The following is a 6884-nucleotide window of genomic DNA, read 5'->3' on the forward strand; positions in this document are numbered from 1 at the left end:
CATACATGTATATAAAGCTTTAGACAGTAAAATACATAAAACCTATCATGAAAACTGATCCAAACTTAATTAGCCGAGTTGATTACCATTAAAAAATCTTTCAAAAATTTAGTTGACAGAACTTGTTTTCTGAGGTTAAACAACCCAGCAACCAAATTAACAAATTTTCAGCTGAACTGTAAAAGTTGTACAAACAAGTCTTCTGTTATTGTCCTACACAAGTAATGGTTAGTTTTATTTTAGATGTTCATAGACCGGAAAAATTCTCGCTGGACGACAGACAAGAAGAGAATGGAACACTGCAATGTAGCTTTACACTTGGGATCTATGGATTCAGTAGCCACGCTCGTATTGAATGCTTTTCCTATGATGATCCAACAAACTGCAATCCATCCGATTTTTTAATTGTACCCACGCTTGCCGGTAAGCGTTTTTATATGTACGTTTAGAAAAATACTACACAAAAGAAATAAAATATTCAAATTCACATTAACTAGAAATTTTCTTGTCATACAGCCCATGAGCTAAGAGATATTGGAAAAAAGAAAGGGTACTGATGGTTGAGAAATGCAATATTAGCAGCCAAATGGCACTGCAGCGCAATAGGTTAACTGCGATGGTAGCTGTGATGTACTGGGTGTGGGTGTTATTACATGTATATACAACAAGTAGCAATTATGAAATGAAAAGGTTATATATTATATCTTTTTCCCTGCAATAGGAGAAATGCAATATTGGCCTATATTAGAAGTAAAATGCACTGATATTATTAGCATAACCAATATTATTAATATAGTAATATTATAAAACCAAAGCACAATTTTGTTTACATTTCAAAATGTCATAGCTAGTAATATCAAGAAGTTATGATATTTATATAGATTTTTAAAAATCTCTACATGTACTACGTGGTCATTGTTCTGTAGTCATCCAAACTTATAATTAAATATTGTAATAATCTCATAAGAATCGTTAGAAAAAAATATCATCGTCATTTCCTTTACTTACACTGCGTTGGACATCAGTTAGATTACCAAAGTACTCAAAAGTTTCCAAAATGTCATTTACTTTGAAATTGGCAAAAAAGAAGCAATTTCTGTACTCCTACGTTAATTACAGAAACCTTCGGCAATTCGACAATGCTATAGACTGGTGAAATGTGCACGTTATTTATTTGTGAAATGCGCACGACTTAATGGTTCTATTCTCTGTCGCTCGGCGTTTCAATTTCCGGTCTTAACTTTTATTAAACCAAGCTTTTCAAGCGTTTTGTGACGATTTTCGGCCAAATTAATCTGTCTATTTTTTATAATCCGATCAGATGAGTAAGTTTTAAGAGACTGTCGACAATTTAAAAAGACTTGGTTACATATTTAAATAAGCTTATATATGTTTTGTATTGTTATTATACTTTAACGACTTTACAAAACGATGGGTAAAGTTGTTGAAGAGATTTCGAGACAAGGGTTTGTCTCATTGTTGATGAATAATTTTCGTAAGTTGTGTGCACATGCATTTATCATAAAAACTCTCAAACTTCGCTCCCGCTCGTTTGGTCATGGGATAAAACAGATAATAAAAAGCCTTTCCAAAATTTTCGTTGTTAATTGACTCATAAGCACATATATACTAATATTCATAACTATGACCTACATTTTTATTTAGAAAGCTTTGATATAACATTGGCTTTATTCAGATTTTGTAATAGTTCAAAGCAGTTATATACATAGTTAAAACAGTTTTTTTTTATTTTCTTGTTATTGGGTATTTCCGTAGCAAAAAACATTAACTCATTACTTTTTCAACATTTTAGGTCGCTTTGTATTCTAACTTTTTGTTTTCATCCTTGTTTACAGGCATAAATTCTAAGGTCAATTCTAAGGTCAAATTCTAAGGTCAATGTTGGCAAATGACTTAATAAGTAACGATAATCAGGCCTCCTTAGAAAGTTTGCACTAAATTTACGAACTCCACTTTGTACGAGGTTAATTTTACACCATTTCATTTTCTGCAAAAACTTGATTTTACACACTGACGACTTTAAAAAATACAGAATGAGCTGTAACATATGACAGACTAGTAAGGAAATTAAAATAGAATGCAGTATATGCATTGAAAACAAATAATACAAATGAATTTATTTAAGTTTAGGGCTGTTATACTAATAGTTGTTTTTGATATCTACACACAAGTCAGGTTTGTCATACTCAGCTCCTTTGGCAGTTAGTTTTTGCTTTCTTGCTTGGCACTACTGCTACTATGGTTAATTTGAGAGTTGATAATGTAAAAAAACTTACAAAAATATCCTAGTGCATTCCTGACATGAAAAGTCTAGCGTGTTCATGACATGAACATTTTCAACACTGATAAGATTAATTTTGCTTCAATTAGTCAACCCATTATATAATTGTTTGTTTACATGCTACACACAAACATTATACCATGCAGATTGTTAAATAAATGTATTCAATAACACAACGTCGTTGGTAATGGTAGGCAACAATTGCTGATGTTATAGACTTTCTGGTAAAATATGCACTAAAAAGTTGACTCATCTTTACATTAGCAATAAACTTTATTCTAATACTATTCCTAATATGATGCTATTTTAATCAAAGCTTCAAAATTATGTCAGAAAAATATGACTATGCATCAAAAAACAAGTGTGTTAGTCAGCTGGGTAATATCTCACTAATAGTTGGCTCTATATAATGACATGACTAGCGGCTTACATAGAGAAATAGCATCGAAATGAGGTCATAGTTTTGTCGAAAAAATTTCAATGAACTGTCATTTGCTAAAAAATATTAAGCCCACCTTCATCATGAGAAACAAAAGCTGCTACAAAATATCTTATAGTCTCTTGTGTCCCGAACTTCAAAGTCTGTTTCCTTTGATAATATTCCCCTTTTTATTTACCAATTCTACTGTTCCATATGCACACAGCTTATATATTAGGTTTTGTTTAAAAAAAACGTACAGAGGGGTTTTACAAAAATGCTGGGTTATCTAAAAAGATTTGAAAGCTTTATACCAGTACTTATTTGCTTTCAAACAAGCATCAGAGTTAAGCTCACTCAAAGAATCGCTTTACAAAAATATTTTGACAATATCTTACTAAACCATGTCCAATTGCCAAATGCTAGCTTGAAAAGGCAATAGATCTTTTCAAGCTAAAATAACTTTCACAGATTTGGAAAAAAGTTTTAATCTCAAGATATTCATACAGGAAAAAGTTACATAAATTTTTTATCAGGTACCTGTAATAAACTAAGTTTGGTTGTTAGTCATTTTATATCTGGAGTTTAGGTCTTTAATTTGTGTTGTCATTAGTTAACGTCATGTTGTGGTTTTGGCAAATATTTTGCTTACAACCATAAGTGCAAATTTAAAGTTCTAATTTGAACTAAAACATTAGATGATTATGCAGACAAACACCTTGATATGTATAAAGATGCAATCAATCTTTTCCAAGGAATAATCTTAAGGATACCACATATAACTTTCGTCAAATTGGAATTTCAGTAGATCAAAAAAGCTATACAAATATTATTTGAGATTAAAACGTTCATTGAGTGTCTATGTGTAAATCTATGTTAGGATCTTTGTAATATTACATGCATATTTTTTTAACTTTAGCGGCGTCAGTCAATCTGACATATATAATTACAAACCCAGTTCCGGGTGCAGAGTACTACTTCATAGCACAAATGATAACTAAAAGTGAGGAAGGTGATCGTGAATCAACAGCTGCTAATGTCTCTTTTAGAGTCCCATCAACAGGTTTGATTTTTCACTTTCTTGTTTTTGTATGGATCTAAGCTAAAAGCCGGCCTTTTTTTATTTAAAACCTTATTTTAGAGATGAACAGAAGTCTCAAATTATTTTACTGAAAGCTAAATTTAAGCGACATAATAGAGTAATACTAAAAGTGACAGGTATTTTGATGATCTGTATGATTAGATGTGAAGAGTATAACATTTCATGTAATTATATAAGAATATTTATGTTAATATTGTAAAGGTTTAGTGTGCTACCTTTACTGCTCCACAAGTACCAGACTCAGTACAAGAGTTTATACATGTATTTTAATATTTGTCTGCTTCTTTCATAAAGGGTTACAATAGAAAGCATGCAACATGTAATGAACAGGCGCAGAACAGCTCTGCTCTCTTCCGTGAACATTCGTGCTTATATAGCGGACATCTACCTCTTGTTCTACTTGGTTGGACTCGGCTGGCTTGGCTCTGCTCGGCTTGGCTCTGATTGACTAACTCTTTTCAGCTCGTTATTCCGCTTGACTGAGCACAGCCCTAGGCTCAGCTCTCAGTGGATCATATACCACAACAATATTCTACATGTAATTATATACACATGTAGGTCCTAATAACCACAGAAGGGTTGTACTCATAGATATAGTATATATATATTAATATATAGTATATATATATATGTATATAAACCCTAGATATGCGAATAATCAAAACAAGTGAAGCCTATAATTAGCATGACACAGCATCATGGTGATGTGTAAAGTGAATCAGCTGATCTATAAACTCCTATTGACTTATCACTAAAAGCTGCTCAATGTTTTCATAGTTTGTGCATGTGAGGCTGCATATTTTATTGATAATATATAAAACTGACTTTGGATGAGAAAGACAAGAATCTTAGACACATGGTAATGAATAATACCAATGATTTAGAAGCTTCTATACCATTGATAATACAGAGAGTGACCAAATAGAAATTAAACTAATAACTCTCTGCTGTAGAGTTTTGATTCTTTTATTAAATATTGAGATATATGTGACAGCAGGCTGTTGAGGTCTACCACCACGTCAGCAGCTAGTTGTCGAGGCTGTAGGTGTGTCCTGATTGTCAGAAGCTGCAGGTTGCTCCTCATCATGGATAGTAGTATCACCAGGTGTAGTATTTTCAGGGTCAGGTATTTTGGTACTGGCTGCTGCCTGAGATGTTCTTCAACATTTCGGCAGGTTTTCTGTTCTTATGGTTAGTGCCCGTCTTTTCACAGCTTTTGGCTGAAGATAGGTTAGATAAGCTGTAAATATTATAGGTATTGCGCCAGAATTTAGCATTGGTTTTCTTCCAATACCTGGTGGAACCTTGTAGCAGTCTTTCTCAAAATGTTTACTGTATACTACAAAGCTTGATGTCGGGGTCCAATCCTGTCCTCGCACCGCCTTTACCCAAGAATTACGGGTTTCAGCTCGTTTCTCGTTTGGAAAGCAGTGAAACGCCAGATCTGGGCATTTCTCAGAATTGCTTGAACATCTTTAGGCACAGCACCAGCTCTGGCTTGACTTTTTCTTAGCCTAAACATTGACAATACATACATGTAATAGAATTAATATTATTACATTACTTGGAATGAGACAAAAAAGGCATTTGATCAATCATGCCAAGTTAGATTACAACCCTATCAGCTGAAAGACAAGTTTGTAATGGGTTCTTGTAATCAGTCTAGACACTCTTTCTTTTGATAGTCCCAAGCATTCATTCACTTCTTTTTCAATTCAGAATAATCATAGTATGTTCATTGTTATGAGACCATGATATAACAAGTAAATTGAGTTGAGTTGGTAGTTAGTTCATTTCCAGTAATTTCTTACAACATGAACCCATGCTATGGTACATGTGCAAGGTTAGGTTTACCAAGTATGTAAAATTTTTATTGTGGGGGGGGGGTATTCACCCGAGTATTCACATACCTGGGTGTTGTAGTCTCCTCTAATGTCATTTCAACAAAAATTTGGTCATATTGTAACGTTTATGACTTACAAACTAGTAGGACAAGCATGCTTTCACTACTAAACTCATTGCTCAGCTGAAGGCTCTGTTGCTTGATGCACATCACTGCAACGTAACGTCGTGAGAACAACAGCCAATTATAGGCCTCACTTTTGTTCCATTGTAATGATAGCTATTCGCCAATCTAGGGTTTACTATATCTATGGTTGTACTTACTTTGGTAACAATTTGACTGAAGTCGAGTCTATCGCATATCACAAGGTTATTGAAGCTTTCATTTCCTAGTTTTCCTTAGATCAAATATTGGTCAAATCTAGATACAATTTTGATGTTACACTACCGTTGGAAAAATGACCAATTGAAGGCAACTTACCGAAACTAATTTGAATCTTCCAAATTGCTTACAAAAACTAATACATTTATAGCATTTTGTTATATTTACATGAGTAGTTATAGACTCAATGTATTTACAGGTACCACTGTATATCCTTCCTTATTACTTCCTACAATGCAATCACTTTCTACACGAACAACTCCTATTCGACCATCTTCCACGCGACCGTCTTCCGCTCTACCACTTACGATGCAACCATCTGTACAGCCATATTCCATGCAACCCTCTTCCCCAAAGCCCGCTTCTACTCGACCACCTTCCACAACAAACAATTCTATGACACCAAAGTCCCATGCTGGTATGGCATCATTAAGTATGCTTTTCAGATTTTGTTTCTCCATTACCGATTGCGTGTACTTCAAGCAGATTGGCAGCACAACTACTAATAAGAATCTCCTTTTACATGATAAAATAAAGTATGGCTTGCTGCATGGTTTTGTAAGCATTCATAAAAAAGAAGCACATCTTATATTTAAAGTCTAAAGGAAACTTGAATATTCAAATACACCAGGACAATGTTGCCCAATAAAAACTGTTGTATCACTAGGTTCAGGCTTCAAAATTAGTAATAGGAAACACTTTTTTCTGTGATTATCAACAGCTCATTGTCTTTACCTGATCAGAGCAAATTATGTGTTTTATTATACCCTGTTATATTATTTCTTGTCACATTTTGGTTGATGTTCAGTGCTTTTACTTGCCACCAAAATGTAATTTT

This window comes from Watersipora subatra, chromosome 10 (genome assembly GCF_963576615.1).
Source record: "Watersipora subatra chromosome 10, tzWatSuba1.1, whole genome shotgun sequence".
Classification (NCBI taxonomy): Eukaryota; Metazoa; Bryozoa; class Gymnolaemata; order Cheilostomatida; family Watersiporidae; genus Watersipora; species Watersipora subatra.